The sequence below is a fragment of the Chiloscyllium punctatum genome, chromosome 27, assembly GCF_047496795.1.
Source record: "Chiloscyllium punctatum isolate Juve2018m chromosome 27, sChiPun1.3, whole genome shotgun sequence".
In the NCBI taxonomy this organism is placed as follows: Eukaryota; Metazoa; Chordata; class Chondrichthyes; order Orectolobiformes; family Hemiscylliidae; genus Chiloscyllium; species Chiloscyllium punctatum.
Genome location: NC_092765.1, coordinates 74,919,522 through 74,942,869, shown reverse-complemented (window position 1 = coordinate 74,942,869; position 23,348 = coordinate 74,919,522). Strand labels below are relative to the sequence as shown.

The following is a 23,348-nucleotide window of genomic DNA, read 5'->3' as shown; positions in this document are numbered from 1 at the left end:
AATCTTCCAAACGTGGCCGACTGAAGTTTCATTCAGTCACAACATGACATGCAAACGTCTGTACTCAATACTGTGCCCAATAAATGTAAGCATACCATACTCCCCCTCTACCACCGCATCCTGTTGTGTTGTTATTTTGAGGGAGCTACGGATTTGCTTCCAATGCCTCTCTGTTTATCAATGTTTCCAACTAGTCAATTAGTGTACTTCTCTCTTCCATTTGACTTCATAAATGCATCACTTTACACCTGTCCCGATGAAATTCAATTTGCCATATCTCTGTCCAACGTTCCAGCTGATCTACATACTGCTGCAACCTTTAACACTCTTCCTCACTATCCACAATTCCCCTAACTATCCCTAATCATTATATGCCTTTTCAAATGTCGTCTGCAAAATTACCACTCAAACTGCTGACCTTTTCACCTGAATCACAGATATAAATTACACACAGACATCGCAGCACTGATCCTTGTGAAACATCATTGGCCACAGATGTCCAATCAGAAAATGACCACTCGACATACCTCTGTCTACTATCACCAAGAAAATATTGTATCCAACTTACTAATGAGCATGGATTGTGATTTGATCTTCCAGATCTCCCTTGCTATTTGGAAGCTGTCCATTCAAAATAACTCTAATTTTTGATTCCCAGATTAAATTGGCTGTCTCACTAATGCACTAACTGCGTCCTTTCTTCACAATAAAAAGGGACCTTGTTTGGTTTTTTGCTAATCCTGCCTAAATCCCTACAACACCTCAATAATCACATTGCTGTCATGATCATTCTGCAGCCACACCTCACAATAACAGTTCGATCATATCTGTTCTCTTCAGTTAATGCTGTCATTCCATCTGCCTTGTTGCAAATGCATGGCGCGTGTCACCGAGAGAGGGCCTTGGAGGGATGGACAGAGGCTAGAGAGTGGGAGAGATGTTCGGGGGCGCGACAATGTTGCAAGGTTAATCATAGCTACAGTTGCTACAGAATGTTCGCAGGAGAAAACATTTTATTGTTTGGAGGAAGTTAGTGAGATAAAGCGTCTTTGATTAGATTCCAGAGATAGGGATGGGTATAAGGTTTTGGATTGTTACATGGACTATGTTGATCAGTGCGTAGAAACATTCACAGGATTCCAGGATGTCGTACATTTAACAACAGGTGTGGGATCTGGAGAATATCAGTGATAGGGAGGATGGTGTGGACTGGAAAATATTACAAGGAAAGGTTGGGTAGTATGGACTGGAGAATTTTGCAAGCACATGGAAGATGATATAAGCTGGAGAATGCTGCAGCAATAGAGAGGAGAATATGGACTGGAGGATTTTGCACAGACAGGGATGAAGTTGTAGACTGGGCACAGTTAGAAGGAGAGGTGAATTTATGCACTGGAAGGTATATCAGTGAGAGTGAGTGAGTGCTGCAAGATATGACAGGGATAGGGAAGCTTGTCGAGACTGGAGGAGAGAGTGATAGAGAGTCTTGTGAGAGATCAGATTCACTTAGGAGCATAGGATGTGCTACAGTGAGCGGAGCCTTTTGCAGATATAAATTAGGATACAATGACCACAAAGCAGTCACACCTATACATCGGTATATAGGAACTGAAGGAATTGAAGAGATTACACAGGCTAGGAGTGTTGTATGCAGTGAAGGAGATTTACCTGATAGGGAAGCTTTTAGAGACTCAACAATGTTAGGAAATAATGGGAGTTGTAATGGTGAGAGCAGGTTTCAACAATTCGGAGGATATAGACCTGAAGGAGCTTTGACAGATAGTGATGGTACAGTAAAGGGAATTGTAGTGGCTTCCCTTTCATAAGCAATCCATAAGCACTTAAAATAGCCTGTTTGACATGTGCATTATCTCTCGACCATCCATCAGACAGTGCTGCAAATATTTCACTGGCTCTGCCGACTAGCTTAGACTGAACTAGCATCACCCAGAAGACCTCGGGCCACTCTACCTGTCTATGCAATTATTCAAATGAAATACAGAGTTCCTTGACAGTAGAGTCACAGGTAGTTAGGATAGAGAAGAAGGCGCTTGGTATACATTCTTTTATTGGTCAGAGTATCGAGTACAGGAGTTGGGAGGTCATGTTGAGGGTGTACAGGGCAGTGGTTAGGCCACTTTTGGAATGCTGCATGCCAACTCTGTTCTACTTCCGATCGGAAGGATTTTGTGAAACTTGGAAGGGTCCACAAAAGATTTACAACAACGTTGCCAGGGATGAGCTATAGGGAGAGTTTGAACAGGTGATGGTTGTTTTTCCTGGAGAGTCGGAGGCTGAGGGTGACCTTATAGAGATTTATAAAATCAAGAGGGGCATGGATAGGGTAAAGAGACAAAGGCTTTCTCCTGGGGTGTGCGAATCCAGAATTATAGGGCGAGGTTTAGGGCGAGAGTAGAAAGATATAGAAGATAAAAAGGGGCAACTTTTTCACGCAGAGGATAGTACATATATGGAATGAGCTGCCAGAGGAAGTGGTGGAGGCTAGTACAACTGCAACAGTTAAAAGGCACCTGGATTGGTATCTGAATAAGAAGGGTTTAGAGGGAGATGGGCCGGGTGCTATCAGGTGGGACTACATTGGGTTGGGATATCTGATCTGCAGGATGGGACCATGAATGGGTTCTGGAACCTGGAGGATGTTATGATTTGAACCACAGGTAATGTTTGATTGGATCTTTCAGCCAATCTTACAGATGGTACAATTGCAACATTTAAGAAACATTTGGATGGATATATGAATAGAAAGGGTTTGGAGGGAGATAGGCCAAGTACTGGTAGGTGGGACTAGATTGGGTTGGAATATCCTGTCGGCATGGCTGGGTTGGAATGAAGGGTCTGTTTCCATGCTGTACATCTCCATGACTGTAAGATCGGCTGAATGGTCCAATCAAAAATTACCTGTGGTTCAAATCATAATATCCTCCAGGTTCCACAAGCCATCCCCTGTCCCATCCTGCAGGTTCAAGGAATCCCGGAACCTCTAACCTTCTAGAAGTCCCACGTCCCTTCCGACATTTGTACCATCCTCCAGGTTCTGCAGCCCTTCATACCTCGTAACATGTCCCAGACTCTACAACTCCTCCTTCCTCTGCAATGAGCACTGGAGGATGGTGGGGGTTACAGAGATATGGAGGGACATCAGGACGGGAGGATTTTGCGGACATTAGGAATATATGGACTTGAGGAGGTTTCACAGTTTATAAGTGTTGTAGGAACTGGAGGAACTTACAAAGATAGGGATAGTTTTAGATTGGAGGATTCTGCAGAAAACCTTTACGTGGTTAAAGGCAGGATTCTCTGCAGCGTGCAGGAACAAAGGGATCCTGTGTCCCTCAGGTTCCCACCCAAGTTGACAGGCTGTTAAGAAGGCGGATGGTGTGTTGGCTTTCATTAGCAGGGGGATTGAATTTAAGAGATGTGAGATTTTGATGCAGCTCTACAGAACCCCAGTTAGACCACACTTCGAATATTGTGAACAGTTCTGTTCGCTTCATTATAGGGAGGATGTGGAAGCTTTAAAGACAGTGTAGAGGAGATTGAGCAGGATGCTGCCTGGACTGGAGGGCATGCCCATAGAAGGGAGGTTGTGGAAGCGAGGGCTTTTCTGATCACAGCGAAGGAGGAAGAATGGTGACATGATAGAGGTGTACAAGGGAATGAGAGGGATAGATAGAGTGGATAACCAGAGACTACTTCCCATGGGGAAATGGCTATCACAAGGGGACTGGCGGAAGGTTTAGCTTAGACATCAGAGGGATATGGGCCAGGTGCTGGCAGGTAGGACTAGATTGGGTTGGGATATCCTGTCGGTATGGAAGGGACTGGTACGTTATTTACACAGAGTGTGGTGGGTGCGTGGAATGGACTGCCAGCCATGGTAGTAGATTCAGACACATTACAGACATCTAAGCAACTCTTGGATAGGCACATCAATGATAGTAAAATGTAAGGTATGTAGGTTCGTTTCATCTTCAGAGTAAGATAAAAGGTCAGCACAATATTGAGGGCAGAAGGGCTTGTACTGGAATGTGCTATTCCATGTTCTAAATAGCAAGGGTTATGATGGCAGCAAGAGGTTTCGGGAAGCGGGAGAGGATGCGATCTGAATGAAGTGACACAAATAGGAGGCGTTGCTCAGGTTTTATGAGGTAACAGAGACATCAATGGTCTGATCTGGAGCAGATGACCAGACTGGGAGAATTGTGGGGACTGGAGGTGCTTTCACAGGGAGGGAGGAGCATACAGCCACAGGAGGTTACAGAAATGTGGAGAGCTGTCGGGCCTACAGGAGTTCATGGAGATGGGGAGGTTGGGAGGAATGGAGCAGTTTACAGGGATAAGGATGTTGGTAGGATGGGGTGTTTACACAGACAGGAATGTTTCAGGTGAATGGAGCTGGGTACAGAGTTAAAGTAGGCTGTACAGATTGGAAAAACACATAGACGTACGGAGGGTCGTCGTGACTGAAGATGTTTATAGGCACAGGAAGGCTTAGGTTCTGCAGGTTATTTAGATAAAGGGGGTGTGGAATCAGACAGATTCTCCAAGTGATAAAGACAGCAATTTTGGTTGGAGACAGTTTCACAGATTAGGGAGCATTAGGAACCTCCTCCAGTTTGGTCAGAGTGGGAAGGGTTGTAGGGGAGGGTGATGTTTACACATGGAAGAGCTGGAGAAGATTGTGGAAATGAGTAGATGGATGGAGACACTGGAGGAGCTGACATTGACAGGGTGGGTGCTGGCAATGAAAAGATATCACATCGATAGTGGGTCTTGTAGGAACTGTATTGAAAGAGTCACAGGTATTGGAATGACTTCTGCAGATTGGGAGTATAACAGGGACTGAGAGGATTGTAGGGTCTCCACAGATTGATCGTGTCTTTAAGAATATGTAGATACGGAAATGCATGCAGTCTTCATTTCAAGACCAGAGCCTTATTATCCCTCATCAGCCAAGGATCCCTAACCCTGCCAGCTTTTCCCTTTACCCCAATGGGGCATACTGGCCCTGGATAATTGAGATCACACTTTGAAAAGCCTCCCATTTGCCAGTTGTTCCTTTTCCTTCAAACAGACTCACCCAATCGATTAGAATCATAATGTGGAGGCGCTGGTGTCGGACTGGGGGTGTACAAAGTTAAAAATCACCCGACACTCGGTTCCAGTCCAACCGGTTTATTTGAAAGCACTAGCTTTCAGAACACTGCTTCTTCATCAGGTGGTTGGGGAGCACAATCCTAAGCTACAGAATTTATAGCAACAGGATGGCAGTGTCATGGAATATAATATCAAACAAATTTAGTTTAAGCCTTTCATCTGTTACAGTGATCACCAGCGCTTCCAAAGCGAGTTGGATTATAACTGGACGTTGTGCAATTTTATATTCACTTCATTGACGCTGGCCAGATCCTGCAGAATGGCCCCAAATCTGGCCCTGTTCCAGTTTTCCTCTTCAATCTGTGGACCTGCTGATCTTTTTCCATAACTATGTTAAAACGAAGACAGTTGTGGTCACTGGACCCAAAGTGCTCTCTGAATGACACTTCAGTCACTTGCCCGACCACGTTTTCTGAGGGGAGGTCCAGTGTTGCACCCGCCTGAGTAGAGTAGGACCCTCTGCATATTGATTTAGGAACCTTCCTTGGTCACATTTGAAAAATTGCTCTCCGTCCAGTTCTTTTTATACTCGAGGTGGCCCAGTCAGTACAGGGAATATTAAAATCTCCAGCCTGCACTCCTCTATTATTCCTATAGTTATCTGCAATCTCTCTACACAGCTGCTCCTCTGGTATCTGTTGGGTCTACAACAGTCTACAATACAGTCCCAACAAAGTGACCACCCCCTTCTTCTTTCTAACTTCTAACCATGTGGAATTTTAAATGAATATATGTTTTAAAAATTGGAATTAACAATCCATAAATAAGTATTGATAAAAATCCAAATACTTGACCTTCAGAGAAAGACAACAGTTCACTCTCATGTGGTCTGCACGACATACCCACAGCAAAGTGTTTGCCTCTCAATTACCCTGTGAAATGGGCGAGCCAGCTGCTTAGCTCAAGGGCAGCAAGGGATGGGCAATAAAGGCTAGTCAGACAGAGACACCCACATCCTATACCTGATTTTTTAAAAAATCCATTCAGATTTGTCCCAGCACAGTTCCAGTGGAACAATGTCCTGGCCAATCATGTTGGTAGATTTATGGACAGAGCTTTCAACTGATAGAGAGGATGCAGGGACAAGCTTCAGGTTAAAGGAGCTTTTCAAATCCAAAGAGAAAACGTGAAGTATCGTGGGAATGTGACCGGAGACAACAGAAAGGAACAGGATGGGACAAAGTTTAACTAAACTGTAGATCAGCAAATCCATTTGTGACAGGAAATTGTGGGAATGAGTAAATTATGTTTTTTATTAATGGACAAAGTCTCTGCAATAAGGTAGATGGATTTGTGACAAAGATAAAAGGGATTTAGACACCAGAGAGATGTGGTTGCAGGGTGAACAAAAGGTGGAACATAAATATTCAATGGTTCACAACCTTGTGCAAATTCAGGCAAAATGGACGAGGCTAACAATAATAGATAAGAAAGTCATTACAGAGAAAGCATTTGGTCTCAGATCATGAAGTAGAGTCAGTCTGAATATAAATTCTGGCTACTACTTGCCAAGGACACAAGCAGCAGAACAGATTTAGACCACCCACCGAACAGCATTTCATGGCTCGTCACTGCAATAAATAGGAATTCATTGGCATGTTTAATACAGGCATGGTGAACATTTAGTGAAACGTCAATATTCGCAAAGTCTGGGACAATCACACTGACAACAGTGATATTGGAAGAAGAGTTCAGAGAATTTTTTTCAGTGTTTCTTAGAATAACACATTGTGCAACTGGTGAGGGACGTAACTGTCTCCGAGCGACTGTTGTTTGATAAAACTTAGTGAATGAGTAACGTCACCTGGAGAGATCGTCTGGGAAATTGTGATAAAGTGCAGTTTAAAGAACTATAAAGTTTTAAAGTGCAAAATTAGTGGATAGAATATTTTCACCAGCGGGTGTACCACAGAGATCTGTGCAGGAACCATTGAACATTAATAACTCAGATATGAAAGTAGAAGGTCCATAGACAGCTGAAGGTGTCAGCACAGGTTGACAGGGTGGGAAAGGCACCTCAACTGGGAGCGGGAGAGGGACCCATATCCTGGTGGGGTGAATTGCTGGAGCTGCTTGAGAGGATATAACCCAGTCTGGCAGGGTTTTGGATCTTAAATAAACGTAAGGCCAGAAAGAAGATTGAGGCTGGTACACAAGTTAAAGACAGGAATTTCAGCCGACAGGGCAGGCAAGAACATAGCAGGGAATGGGGGAAAACTGATGATTAAACTGCATTTATTTCAATGCGAGGGGCCTGACAGCTAAGGAAGATGAACTCAGGGCATGGATTGGAACATGGGACTGGGATATTATAGTTATTACAGAAACAAAGCTGATGGAGGGACAGGACTGGCAGTTCATTGTTTCAAGGTGGAGATGCTACAGGAAGGGGAGGCAAGAGAGGACGTGTGGTGGTGGGTTTTCATTGCATGAATCATCACAGCAGTACTTAGAGAGGATATTCCTGTGGGATCGTCCAGTGAAGCTATGTTAGTGGAACAGAGAAATAAGAATGGGTCATCACTTTGATACGATCGGACTGCTGACCCAGAATAATCTGTGGCAGACATGTCGGGACATCTTAAATATCAAACAAAAATAATGGGCTGTTATGGTTGGGGTTTTTGAACTTTCCAAACCTCGACTGGGACTGCCAGTGTTCAGTGGTTGCAAGGGAGGAATTTGGTAATTGTGTTCCAGAAAACTGCCAAACAATATGTAAATGACCTGAAAAGAGAAAGGGGCAAAACCTGACCTCCCCTTGGGAATTAAGGTAGGGAAAGGGACTGAGATGTGAGTGGGAAAGCATTTTGTCAAAGTGACCACAGTTCTAGTAGTTTGAAAACAGCCTTGGAAAAGGACAGTCCTGGTCCACAAGTGCAAGTTATAAAATGGAGCCTGACAAATCTTGATCGTATTAGCCAGGAATTTTAAAAATGTGATTGGGGAAGGGAATTATTTACAGGGAAAGGGAAGTTTGGCAAGTGAGAATATTTTAAAAGTGAGATAAACTGATCGATCAGTGCCAACATTTTCCTGTTTGTGTGCAGGTCAATGCTGACAGCATTCGGAAACACTGGCTGTCTATTGAGGGTCTGGTCAAGGAAAAGGGGGCAACATGTCAGGAATAGCCAGCTGGATCAAGGGAATCCCTGAGGATATACAGGGGCTGTAGGAATACACTTTGAGAAGTAAACAGGAATGGAGAAAGGCTAAATGAAATAGCCTCAGCAGAAAAGGAAAGGGGAATCCAAAAGTGATTGTATCAGTACATTAAGAGTGCATAAGTAACTCAGGACAAAATAGTGTCCTTTAAAGATCAATGAGGCCATCGATGTGTGGAACTGTAGGATATTTTCTCAGATCCTAAACATTTTTTTCATTCCAGAACTTCCTGTGGAGAAAGACTGGGGAACAAGAGTAATACGTTAGACCACAATTGGAGTACTCTGCAATTCCAGTCTGTCTGCTACAGGAAGGATGTTGTGAAACTTGAAAGGGCTCAGAAAAGATTAACAAGATATTGCCCGGGTTGTTGCTGAATAAGCTGGGGTTACTGTCACTGGAGAATCGGAGACGGAGGGATGACCTTACAGAGGTTTATATAAACATGAGGGGCATGAATAGGGTACGCATTCAAGGTCTTTTCCCAGAAGTTGGGGAGCCCAAAACTAGAGGGCATAAGTTTAAGGTTAGAGGTGAATAGTTTACAGAGGGACTGAAGGGACAGTTTCTTCACACACATGGTGATGGGTGTATGGAATGAGCTGAGAGAGAAAGTAATGGAGACTGATACAACATTTAAAAGGTATCTGAATAGTAAGGGTGTAGACGTATATGGGCCAAATGCTGGAAAAGGGAATGGATTTATTTAGATCTGCTGGTAAGCCTGGACGAGTTGGGGACCGTAGGGTCTGTTTCTATGCTGTGTATCTCTATGACTTGAAAAGAGTGCATGTTATAGAAGAGGTGGTGCTGGGGGTTTTAAAACACAAAGCTATAGCAAGTCCCAGAACCTGATTAAGTGTATCACAGGACACTGAGGGATGCTAGGGAAGAAATTGTGGAGCCCCTAGCAAAGGTATGTGTACTACTGACAGCCATGAGTGATGGGCTGGCAGGCTGGAGGGTGGCATCATGGACAGTGAAGGAGGTTTTCTGAGATTACAAAGGGATCTTGATGAAGGGAGTGAATGGGCTGAAAAACTAGAGATGGAATTCAATCTGAATAAATACGAGATTATGCATTTTGTAAAACAAACAAGGGTAGAGCCTATACAGTTAATGTTCAGGCTTCAGTTAGTGTTTCAGAGCAGAGGGACCTCTGGGTTCAGGTACATAATCCTTGAAGCTTGCATCACAGGATGGATAAGACAGTGCTTTGCATGCCTGACTATTGCTCAGTCCATTGAGTGGAGGATTTGGGACGTCATGTTGAGATTGCACAGACATTTGCGAGGCCTGTTCTACAATACTCTGTCCAGTTCTGGTCGCCCAGTTAACAGGGAGGATATTATTAAGCTGCAGGGCATTCAGAAGAGATTTAACAGGATATTGCTGGGTATGGAAGGCTTGAGTTCTGAAAAATGGCTGGATAGGCTAAGTCTTTTTTCACTGGAGCCTGGAGGTTGAGACATGATGCTATAAAGGTTTATGAAAAAAAATGAGGTACATAGATCAATTTAATGGTAGTTGCCTTTTCCTCAGGACGGGGGAGTCTCAAGAGGAGGGGCCACATTTTTAAGGTTAGAGGAGAGAGATGTTCAAAAAAAAGATATGGGGCAATTTGCTACACAGAGGGTGGTTTGAGTGTGGAATGAGCTTCCTAAGAAAGGGGTTGATGTGGGTACAATTACAACGTTTAAAAGATATTTGGATAAACAGGTGAATAGGGAAGGGTTGGAGTGATATGGGCCAGCAACAGGCAGCTGGGAAGAGTTTAATTTTAGATTATGGTGGGTATCAACTGAAGGGTCAGTTTCCATGCTGTATGGCTCTATGACAAGAATATGGTTTGATTCCATTATTGAAGAAAGGATCAGGGCTGGGTCCACTGATGTGCATCATCGACATAAACGATTTGGGTGAAAATATAGGAGTGATTGTGCGAAAGTTTGTTGATGATCAAATGAATGGTGTAGTGGGCAGTAAATACGGTTATCAAAGGGGATACTGACCAACTGGGCCAGTGGACAAAGGAATGAAAGATGGAGTTTAATTCAGGTGTTGGATTTTGTTAAGACAAACCAGGGAGGACTAATACAGTTAATGGAAGGGCTCTGGCCAGGGTTGTTGAAGAGAGAGAGAGAGAGAGAGAGAGAGAGAGACCAGGGGGTGCAAGTTACATTGTTCCTCGGAAGTGGGATCACAGGTGGACAGGGTGGGGAAAGCAGCATTTGGCACATTTGCCAACATTCGCCAGCACTTTGTTTCATACGTTGGAGATACTTGTAACATTGCCCTAAATATTTCACTTGGGCAGAGGAGGCCACGGGGTGACGCTAAGAATGGTGAATAACCAAAGGTATGTGAGTCCAAAACTAGAGGGTATGAACAGGAGGTGAGAGACAGAAAGGATTTAAAGAGGGAGCTGAGGGGGAACATTATCCACAGAGGATGGTGCATAAACGGAACAGACTGCCTCAGGCACATGGGAGAAAAAAGAACAATTACAGCATGGAAAAGACATTTGGGCAGGTACATGGAGAGGAGAAGGTTTGAAGAGATAAGGGCCAAATGGAGGCAAATGAGACTCATTCAGTTTAGATAATATGGTCAGCATTGAGGGGTTGGACCTCAGGTTCTGTTTCCGTGCTTTATCACTCTGTATCCAGTTAAAGAGGATTAGTGTACCAAAATAAGGCATGTTGTAGACACTGAAACAAGTTACAGCGATAGGGATGGTAGTCTGGAATGCAGTACGTCTCAAATATGTGGAGGGACTGTCGGGAATGGAGCAGGTTACAGGGACAACTACTGTTATAGGAGTTAAAAATGACTGAAGGCACTGGTGCACAAGCCATGCCATAGATACAGTGTTGCAGAGTAGTGAGACTTAGTACAGTGTTGGAGGAAGAACACAGAACAGAAAGATTCCAGGCAGCATTCCCAACCTCTCGTCGGAAGCCAGCTTTAACGTCTGTTGTCCTGATGCTCACTTAGACAGCGCAGGACTGGATTGATAACTATGAACTCCCGATGCTTTCTCAGTGCAACATAAGTTAAAGTGGACGTGGTGATTGAGCATGGGGTGTGTCTATACTGTGCTCCCCATCCAGCACTGTATCTATATCATGTCTTGTTAGCGATGTTTGGAGCCCTCTCATTGCTCCCTGCTCTGTGCACTATCAGTGATCTTACCTCACTGCAGGATTTATTGAAGGCTGCAGATCTCCCTTCCCTTTGTCTCTCTGCCTGACCAACCATCTTCAATGAGGTGATGGATGAGACACACAGCAGTTGGGAAGTCTATTGAGTCAGCAACTTCCTGAGTATCGACAGGAGACAGTGAAATAGACAGAATGGGACATTAGACTGATGCAGAGAGGGTTACACAAGGAGAATGGAAATGAGCCCCACAGATATCTGGAAAATCCCAAACTCCATCCCTAGCCTGCACTGTTGTGTCTCTCTGGAGTGGAGAATTCTGTTGGCCCAGGATCTGGAGTAGCTGCAATAGCGAGAGACAATGACAGAGGCAGCAATTAGACCCACACAGTGAGGGATAGCACATGGAGAGAGACTGAGTGATATCACCAGAGTGCAGGAAGGTATCAGGATCACACAGTTATGTTAGAAGAATGGGTTTAGCTTCATGTATCAGTGCTCAGGGATGAGCAACCAGTGAGCAGGTGAAGTGATGGCCGAGTAACATTATTGTTAGGGCATTTGTCCAAAACCTCAGTTAGTGCTCAGGGGAGGCAGGTTTGAATCTCATCACAAGATATGGTGGAATTTAAAATCAATAATTTAAAAAATATCAATTAACAACCCATAAACAAATATGAAACCATTGCTGATGTACAAAACACACAATCCGTTAGATCACCTACAGTGTGGAAACAGGCCTTTCGACCCAAGAGTAACCCACTCAGACCCATCACCCTCGACCTAATACACCTAACATTAGGGGCAATGTAGCATGGCCAATTCGCCTGACCTGCGCATCTTGGGACCGTGGAAGGAAACCGGATCATCCGGAGGCAATTCACGCAGACGTGTGGAGAATGTGCAAACTCCACAAAGTCGCCCGGGGCTGGAATTGAACCTGGGACGCTGGTGCTGTGAGGCAGGAGTGCTAATCACTGAGCCACCGTGCCGCCCACTTGCCCTTGCGACAACAAAATCTGATCATCCTCACGTGGTCTGTATGACATACCCACAGCAAAGTGTTTGCCTCTCAATTGCCTTCTGAAATGGCCGAGCAAGCTACTCAGCTCATGGGCAGCTAGGGATAGGCCATGAAGGCTGGTCAGCCAGGGACACCCACATCCCATACCTGATTTATAAAAAAATCCATTAGGATGGTCCTACTGGAACTGTGCTAGGGCCTGTGACCTCGCCAATCATGTCTGTAGGTTTATGGATAGGGCTTTAAACTGACAGAGAGAATGCTGGGACAGGGTCCAGGTGAAAGGAGCTTTCCAAACACAAAGAGAAAAGGTGAAGTAATGGAGCAACATGAGAATGTGGCTGAAGGCAATCAGAAAGGAACAGAATGGGGACAGAGTTTAACTAAAACTGTACATCAGTGAATAGGTTTGTGACAGAAAATTGAGGGAAAGAGTAAATTATGATTTTTTTTTGAATGGACGAAGTCTTATCAATAAGGTAAATGGATTTCTGACACTGAGATAAAAAAATATTTAGACACCAGAGAGACGTGGTTACAGGGCGAACAAAAGGTGGACATAAATATTCAATGGATCACAACCTTGCAGAAACTCAGGCAAAATGGGTAACGCTAACAATAATGGGTAAGAAAGACATTACAGAGAAAGCATTTGGTCTCAGATCATGAAGGAGAGTCCGTCTGAATGTAAATTCTGGCTACTACTTGCCAAGGACACAAGCAGCAGAACAGTTTTAGCCACCGAACAGCATTCCATTGCTCATCACTGCATTACACAGGAAATCATTGGAATTTTCGGAAACTTCAATATTCACATAATCTGGGACAGTCACACTGACAACAGTGATATTGGAAGAGGAGTTCAGAAAATTTTTTTTCCAGTGTTTCTTTGAATAACAAATTGTGCAACTGGTGAGGGACGTAACTGTCTCAGAGCGACCATTGTGTGATGAAACTGAGTGAATGAGTCATGTCACCTGGAGAGATCTTCATGGAAATTGTGATAAAGTGCAGTTTAAAGTAATGTAAAGGTTTAAAGTGAATCACAGAAAGGACAAGCTACAACTAGAAACAAAAATAACCAATAACATGGGTTTGAGAGGAGAACTGACCAAGGTAAATAGGCTAAACAGACTGAAATATGTGCCTGTCAATGAACAGTGGAAAACATTTGAAGGAACAGTGTAAAACACTCAACAAAAGGACATTCCATTGAAACAGACAAATCCTCAGCAAGAAATCCCCACCGGTCCCACACTCAAGTAAAAAGGATCATATTAGATTATCGGGCTTAGAGGATCACCAAAACGTACTTAAAATCCTGAAGTGAGAGAATGTTTTAGGAGTAAGTTTTAAAGGGATTGCAAAGGGTCTGCTCACAGGAGGAGGTCAGATGGAAGAGGGAATAATTGTCAAGGTTTTATGTCCCAAAAGGAACTGGGAGAGGTGAAGGTGCTGGACGTGGTGAGAGTGTTACAGAGAGGGGTCAGGGTCTGAACGGTGTTACAAAGTCAGTACGGATTGCTGCAGCTGGAGGGGTTTACAGAGGTAGGGAGGGACATATGTATTTTTATTGATTCATTCATGGGATGAGGGTGTCACTGCTAATTACCCTGAGCATAGCACAGAGTCAACCATATTGCTGTGGGTCTGGTGTCACGCGTAGGCCAGACCAGGTTGGAATGTCAGATGTTCTTCTCTCAAGGACGTAAGTGAACCAGATGAGTACTTCCTAGTGATCAACAATGCTTTTATGGTGGCCTCACCAATGTCCTGTACAGCCACAACATGACATCCCAACTTCTACTCTCAATGCTCTGCACAAAGAAGGTAACCATCCCAAACGCCTGCTTCATCAACTTGTCTGCCTGTGACACCACTTTCAAAGAACTGTCTACCTGCATTCCTGCGTCTCTGACTGACAACACGACCCAGGGCCCGAACATTAACTGTACAAGTCCCACCCTGGTTTGTTTCACTAAAATGGAACTCTTCACATTTATCTAATTAAACTCCATCTGCTATTCTTCAGCCCACTATCCCAGCAGGACTGTTCATCCTTTTGTATCACAGATAACCTTCACTCTCCACTTTCCCACCAATTTCAGTATCACCCAAAACAATTACTTACCAGGAAACCAATATTCCCATCCAAACCATTTATCCAAATGACAAACAACAGGGTACCCACTTCACCGCTGGTCACATGTCTCCAGTCAGAAAGACAATAAGTCTCCCATCACCCTCTGTCTCCTACCATCAAGCCAATTTTGTATCCAGTTGACTAGCTCCTCCTGAATGTCATATCCTTCTACATTGATCTGACCATATTACCCAGTTTACCATACGGATCGTAGAACACAGAACAGTACAGCACAAGACCCTTCGGCCACGCACATGCCATGCACATCTTTTACCCGACTGTAAGATCAAACTAACTTACATACCCTTCATTTTGCTATTATGCATGTGCCTATCCAAGAGTCTGTTAAAATGTCCCGTTCCACCCACCCACCACTCTCTGCGTGTAGAACCTACATCTGAATTCTCCCCTTACCCATCCTCCAATCACCCTCAAATTATGCCCCTGGTACTATGTATGCCATGGAATAAAGAGGTCTCTCACTATTCATTCTATCTATGCCTGACACCATCTTGTTCACCTCTTCCAAGTCACCCCTCACTCTTCTTCATTCCAATGGAGAAAAGCCTTAGTTTCCTCAACCTTTCTTCATAAGACATGCCCTCCAGTCCAGGCAGAATCCTGGTAAATCTCCTCTTTACCCTCTCTAAAGCTTCCATATCCTTCCTGAAATGAAGGGACGAAGCCTGAACACAATATTCTAATCGGGATCTAAACAGGGCTGCACCGACCTGTAGCATAACCTCACGCTTTAAAACTCAATCCCGCAGCTAACGAAAGCGAATACAACATATTCCTTCTTAACAACATTATCAGCTTGGGTGGCAAATTTGACGGATCTCAGGTCATGAAATCCAAGATCCATCTGTTCCTCCACACTATCCAGTATTCTGCCTTTACCCCTGTATTCTGCATTCAAGTCTCACCTTCCAAAATGAATCACTTCACACTTTTCCTGATTTGACTCCATCTACCACTTCTCAGCCCAGCTCTACATCCAGTCAATGTCCCGTTCCACACTCTTCACTACTCCACCAACCTTCGTGTCATTGGCAAACTTACTAACCCACTCTTTCATTCACACATCCAAGTCATTCATAAAATCACAACGAGCAGAGGTCCTGTAACGTCTCTCTGCAGAAAACCACTGGTCACTGAGCTCCAGGCTGAATGATTTCCATCTGTCATCACCCTCTGTCTTCTATGGGCCAGGAATTCTGTATCCAGACTGGCAGGTTTCCCTGTATCCCATGCTCTGTACTTTCTCAATGAGCCATAAATGTGTTTTGTCACATTCTCAAAGGATTCAATAAGATTTGTGAGGCATGACCTGTCCTTTACAAAGCCATGCTGGCTTTCTCTAATCAAACTATGGTTTTCCAAGGAATCACAAATCTCATCTCTCAGAGTCCTCTCCAACAATCTGCACATCACAAAGAGAAGACTGACAGGTCTGTGATTCCCAGGATTATCTCGATTCCCTTTCTTGAAAAACTTCTGGCTCATTCGCCAAACCTGCACATCTTTGGGCTTTGGAAACCTAAGCACCTATTGGAAACTCACACAGACATGGGGAGAATGTGCAAACTCTACACAGACAATTGCCTGGGGCTGGAATCAAAATCGCGTCCCTGCTGCTGTGAGGCAGCAGTGCTAACCACTGAGCCACCGTGCTGGCCCATGTAACCCTCTAGAGCCCTGCTTCTGATTCTTGGTTCCTCAACCTGAGGTTAGCTTCCTTCCTCCTCTTCACTAGATGTTCTACATCCCTTGGAACCTTGTTAAATGCTTTACTCAAGCTCATGTAGACAACGGTGACTGCTCTGCCTTCATCTATCTCTTGGCCAACTCCTCGAAGAATCAATCCAGTTTGTGAAACACGGTTTTCCACTCACAAAGCAATGCTGACTATCTCTGAATCAGCCCTTGCCTTTCCAAATATATATAGCTCCTTTCTCTCAGAATCTCCTCCAACAACTTCCCCAACACTGGGCTCACGGGACTGTAATTTCCTTGCTTTTCCCTGCAACCCTTAAGTGATGGAATAACATTAGCCACCTTCCAGTCTTCTGGTAACTCATTGTGTCTGTGGATAATATAAATATCTCTGTTAGGGACACCGCAACCTCTTCCCTAGCTTCCCACAATATTCTAGGATAGACATAATGAGCTACTGAGGATTGATCGACCTTTATTTGTTTTAAGACTCCAACACTTTCTCTTCTCTGTTGAGGATTCTTTCCAACACATCACTCTTTATTTCCCCAAGTTCCCGAGCTTCCATGTCTTTCTCCACAGTAACTTCTGACAACACTATCTTGTCCAATATCTCACCCACCTCCTGATAGTTAAGGTGCCCTATTCTCTACCAAGTTACTCCTTAGCCCTTATTGAAACTTGTGTAACGGCTTCTGATAATTCAAATACACCGTATCCTCACTACAGTCACTCCTTCACCCTTATCTACTCTGCCATTTATACTCACACCAATATAAATACAATCCAACAGGCTCAAATCCACATTGTCTTTTTATTAAATGTGTTTCTAAGGGTCCAGTTATTGAATATTGACATATCATTTCAAACATATTTCAGCTCCCGACCTACTGTCAGGCTGACACTGTTCGGTTTAAGACTGGCAGCAGAAATGGGTATGGGAGTTCTTGTTTCTTAGTCTGAAAAAGGTAGTTTACAGGTTCAACAGGTAATTGAGGCTTTGGAATTAAGGAGGTAATGATGTGGGGACTGTATGAGATTATGGACACAGAGAGTGCAGTGGTGACTGAAGAACATTATGGAGATAGGGAGTGCTGTGGGGCCTGAAAGGGGCCAAAGAGATCTGCAGGGCTGTTGGGCCTGAATGAGGTTGCACAGATCAGGAGGATCATGGGGATTGAAGGAGGTTACTCTGAGCGGGAGTGTCATTGGGTCAGGATGAGATTATGGAGATAGGGAGGGTCGTGGGGCCTTTTGGAGTTTATGGAGTTAGGGAGGTTTGTGGGGAATGATTCAGGTTACATGGATAGGAAGAGTTGTGAGGACTGAAGGATTGTATGGAGATAGGGAGGGCTGTGGGGACTGAAGGAGGTTATATAGATAGTAAGTTTATAGAGATGCACAGTGACTACTGGCATTTAGTGATGCAGCGGGCTGTAGTAACTGGGACGGGGGGGCTGTCTTACAGTGATAGGGAGGGTTGTGGAAGATGGAACAGCTGATAGATACAGGGCGGGTTTTAGGAATGGGAGGATTTTTCCAGGAATTTTGAGGAATGCAGGGATGGGACGTGGTAACAATCACAGTGAAGATTTTGGGAACTTGTTCTGAGATGGGTACAACTGAGAACAGAAGTGAGGCAAACAGTCAGGACAGGCAGGGACAAGGTAGGATTAATAAATTAAGCTGCATTCATTTCAATGCAAGGGGCCTAACAGGGAAGGCAGATTAACTCAGGGCATGGTTAGGAATATGGGCCTGGGATATCAGAGCAATTACAGAAACATGGCTCAGGGATGGGCAGGACTGGCAGCTTAATGTTCCAGGATACAAATGCTACAGGAAGGATAGAAAGGGAGACAAGAGAGGAGGTGGAGTGGTATTTTTGATAAGGGATAGCATTACAGCTGAGCTGAGGGAGGATATTCCCAGAAATACATCCAGGCAAGTTATTTGGGTGGAACTGGGAAATAAAAAGGGATGATCACCTTATTGAGATTGTATTACAGACCCTCCAACAGTCAAAGGGAAATTGCCAAACAAACTTGGAAGGAGATCTCAGCTATCTGTAAGAATAATAGGGTAGTTATGGTAGGGGATTTTAACTTTCCAAACATTGACTGGGACTGCCATAGTGTTAAAAGTTTAGATGGAGAGGAATTTTTTAAGTGTGTAGAAGATAATTTACTGATTCAGTATGTGGATATACCTGCTAGAAAAGGTGCAAAACTTGACCTACTCTTGGCAAATAAGGCAGGGCAGGTGACTGAGGTGTCAGTGTGGGGAGCACTTTGGGGCCAGCGACCATAGTTCTATTTGTTTTAAAATAGTGATGGAAAAGGATAGACCAGATCTAAAAGTTGATGTTCTAAATTGGAGAAAGGCCAATTTTGACGGTATTAAGCAAGAACTTTTGAAAACCGATTGGCGGCAGATGTTCGAAGGTAAAGGGATGGCTGGAGAATGGGAAGCCTTCAGAAATGAGATAACAAGAGTCCAGAGAAAGTATATTCCTGTCAGGGTGAAAGGGAAGGCTGGTAAGTAGAGGGAATCCTGGATGACTAAAGAAATTGAGTGTTTGGTTCAGAAAAAGAAGGAAGCATATGTCAGGTATAGACAGGATAGATCAAGTGAATCCTTAGAAGAGTATAAAGGAAGTAGGACTATAATTAAGAGGGAAATCAGGAGGGCAAACGCGGACATGAGATAGGTCTGACAAATAGAATTAAGGAGAATGCAAAGGGTTTTTAAAAAATATATTAAGGAAAAAAGGGTAACTAGGGAGAGAATAGGGCCCCACAAAGATCAGCAAGGCGGCCACTGTGTGGAGCCACAGAAAATGGGGCAGATACTAAATGAATATTTTGCATCAGTATTTACCGTGGAAAAGCATATGGAAGATATAGACTGTAGGGAAATCGATGGTGACATCTTGCAAAACGTCCAGATTACAGTGGAGGAAGTGCTGGATGTCTTGAAATGGTTAAAGGTGAACAAATCCCCAGGAACTGATCAGGTGTACCCGAGAACTCTGTGGGAAGCTAGAGAAGTGATTGCTGGATCTCTTGCTGAGATATTTGTATCATCAATAGTCACAGGTGAGGTGCCAGAAGACTAGAGGTTGGCAAAAGTGGTTCCACTGTTTAAGAAGGATAGTAAAGACAAGCCAGGGAATGACAGGACGGTGAACCTGACCTCGGCGGTGAGCAAGTTGTTAGGGAATCCTGAGGGACAGGATGTACATGTATTTGGAAAGGCAAGGACTAATTGGGGTAGTCAACATGGCTTTGTGTGTGGGAATTCATGTCTCATAAACTTGTTTGAGTTTTTTGAAGAAGTAACAAAGAAGATTGAGGAGGGCAGAGCAGTAGATGTGATCCATATGGACTTCAGGAAGGCGTTCGAAAAGGTTCCCCATGGCAGACTGATTAGCAAGGTTAGAACTCAGGAATACAGGGAGATCTAGCCATTTGGATAAAGAACTGGCTCAAAGGTAAAAGACAGAGGGTGGTGGTGGAGGGTTGTTTTTCAGTCTGGAGGCCTGTGACCAGTGGAGTGCCACAAGGATCGTTGCTGGGTCCTCTACTTTTTGTCGTTTACATAAATGATTTGGATGTTAAGCAGAAGAGGTACAGTTAGTAAGTTTGCAGATAACACCAAAATTGGAGGAGGTGTAGTGGACAGCGAAGAATGTTACCTCAGATGACAACAGGATCTGAACCAGCTGAGCCAATGGGCTGAGAGCTCGCAGATGGAGTTAAGTTCAGATAAATGCGAGGTGCTGCATTTTGGGAAAGCAAATCTTAGCAGGACTTATCCACTTAATGGTAAGGTCCTAGGGTGTGTGGCTGAACAAAGATACCTTGGAGTGTGGGTTCATAGTTCCTTGAATGAGGAGTCACAGGTAGTCAGGATAGTGAAGGCGGCATTTGGTATGCTTTCCTTTATTGGTCAGAGTATTGAGTACAGGAGTTGGGAGGTCATGTTGTGCTGGACAGGACATTGATTCGGCCACTGTTGGAATATTGTGTGCAATTTTGGTAGACTGCCTATCGGAAAGGTTTGTAAAACTTGAAATGGTTCAGAAAAGATTTACAAGTATGTTGCCAGGGTTTGAGAATATGAGCTACAGGGAGAGGCTGAACAGGCCGGGGCTATTTTCACTGGAGCATCGGAGGCTGAGGGGTGACCTTACAGAGGTTTACAAAATTATGAGGGGTATGGATAGGATAAATAATCAAAGTCTTTTCCCTTGGGGTCAGGGAGTCCAGAAATAGAGGGCATAGGTTTATGGTGAGAGGGGAAAGATATAAAAGAGACCCAAGAGGCAACTTTTACACAGAGGGTGGTTCCTGTATGGAATGAGCTGCCAGAGGATGTGGTGGAGGCTGGTACAATTGCAACATTTAAGAGGCATTTGGAAGGGTATATGAATAGGAAGGGTTTGAAGGGATATGGGCCAGGTGCTGGCAGGTGGGACGAGATTGAATTTGACATCTGGTCGGCATGGACGGGTTGGACCGAAGGGTCAGTTTCCAAATTGTACATCTTTATGACTCTATCACTCAGAGGTTTTAGAAATAAACTGTGTGGTTGCGTCTGGAGGAGGTTAAAGGTATAAAGGTTTGTAGTTACCGAAGGAAATTCCATCAATCGGGACCAGCAGAGTTTACAGAGACTGAGTGCGTTTTAGAGACAGGAAGAGTTCATAGTCATCATTAGAAATGGAGAAACTAATTGATGAGAGAAGCAGGGTCACTCTGATTTGTGCCCAGAGACAAGGAGGAGTCTAACAGCTGGAGGAGGTTACTAAGGTACACAGCTTTTTTTTGTCGTGACGGGAAGGTTACAGAGATCATGAAGGTAGTCGGAGTTCAAAAAAGTCATAAAGACAGGGAGGTTTTTCAGGTCTGGAAAGGACTACACTGACCAGGATGGCTTGAGGAACTGAACAGTTGTTTTTCTTGAGTTTAGGAGAGATGTGACAGAACCCGGCACTAAAGGCAAAGGCAGAAACTTGGAGAGTTGTACTGGTCGGAGGAACTTACAGGGATAAGCAGGATTGTAGGGGCTGATAGAGATAGGGGAAGTGGTATAGATGAAACAGACAATGGAGAAACTGACAGACATAGGGAGGGTTCTGTGGAACAATGAATTTACAGACAAGATGGTGATAATGAAGCCTGAGAATTTTCTCATTCTCCTTGCCCAGCATTGTTCCTACATCATACCCTCAGGATCTGAATTAAAGTCCACTAACTCCTCCCTGTGGTGTTTACTGTGAGTGATCTTACCGGCTGCAGGATTTACTGAAGGCTCCAGATCTCACTCTCCATCTCTCTCTGGCTGACCAACTGTCTTCAATGTGGTGATGGACAAGACAGGAATTGGGAATTCTGCTGAGTCAGGGACATCAGGAATACCTACAGGAGACAGAGAAGTAGACAGAATGGGAAATTAGACTAATGCAATGAAGGTTACACATGGAGAATGGCACTGAGTCCCACAGAGATCCGGAAATTCCCAGTCTCCATCCATGGCCTGTGCAGTTGCTTCCCTCTGGAGTGGAGAATGCTGTTGGCTCAGGATCTGGAGTAGCTGCAAGAGTGAGAGACGCTGACAGAGGCAGCAATTAGACCCACGCAGTGAGGGATACCACATGGAGAGAGACTGAGTGATATCAGCAGTGTGCTGGAAGGTGTCAGGATCACACAATGGTATCAACAGAAGTGGTTCTGACCAGTGAGCACTGCTACCAGTACTCAGGGAGGACTGAGCTATTTTATTGGGATAGGCTCCTCTGGTACCAGGATTATGCAGTGTGCTATAAATGGACACAGATGAGGAGGGGGACAGGTCTGAGGTGAATGGAAATTCCTAAGTCCAAAGAGAAAGGTTGAAATATTGGAACACCATGGAGATGTGAATGAAGACCAAAAGAAAGAAACAGTAAGGGACTGAATTTAATTAAAAACGACATTGTCAAATAGATTTGTGACGGGAAATTATTGGTTAAAATAAAGTAAATGCCATTTCTGCCGCTCACAATTCCTCATACACTGCAAGTGACATCACTTCCACCCCTCACATCATCGCTGATGTCACATACTCAGTGACTTCCACGTCCCCCCCTCCCCCACTGCCGTGTTTGCCACCACTTCCGCCCCCACCAACGCCACTCATCTGCATTCTGCTGACACCACCCCCAGGTCCCACCGTCACCATCCCTGCCCCCAGAACCCTGAGGGGAACACCACCCCTGCTCATGACTCTATCCCCATTCACCCTAACACCACACCCACTACAGTTACAGGCTCCGTCGCCTCCCCCAGCTCCACACCTACGCCTGGTCCCAGCTCCCAGTCCTGCCGAGTTTTCACCATCCCCCTGACCTCCCCCTCACTGAGGACGAATGATCAGTCCTCAGCAAAGGCCTCACGTTTATTCCCCTCCGTCCACACATCAATGAATTTAATATACGCCGTGACATCGAACACTTCTTCCACCACCTCCGCCTCGGAGCTTACTTTTACAATGAAGACTCCCGCCTATTTTCTGAGCACCACTTTGCTGGCCTCCAATACACTCCATCCACCTGGACACCCCGCGCTGGCCTATTACCTGTCTTCGATTTCTTCATTTCCAACTTCCACCGGGACATTAACTGCCTTATCCTATCTACCCCCTCCCCCACTCCAACCTCTCACCCTCACAACGTGCAGCCGTCCACTTCCTCTGCTCCTATACCGACCTCACCATCAAACCAGCAGATAAAGGGGGTGCAGTGGTAGTCTGGTACACTGATCTCTACACCGCTGAAACCATGATGCGAACTCAAAGACACCTCCTCCTACAACCCCCTCTACCATGACCCACCTCCCATCAGCAAACCATCATCTCCCAGAGCATACAGAACCTCATCACCTCAGGAGGAGATCTCCCACCCACAGCTTCCAAACT

The 23,348-nt window shown here is 44.6% G+C and overlaps 1 long non-coding RNA gene across 1 annotated transcript in view; it reads right to left on the bottom strand.

Moving 5' to 3' along the window:
• LOC140453319 (uncharacterized) overlaps positions 1-21,807 on the bottom strand; it is a 33,920-nt gene extending 12,113 nt beyond the window's left edge. Inside the window, exons 1-2 of the long non-coding RNA XR_011952356.1 lie at positions 21,683-21,807; positions 11,539-11,665 (exon numbers count right to left, since the gene is read on the bottom strand). This is a non-coding gene — a long non-coding RNA (uncharacterized lncRNA). The remainder of the gene's footprint in view (positions 1-11,538; positions 11,666-21,682) is intronic.
• Positions 21,808-23,348: the final 1,541 nt, after the last annotated feature.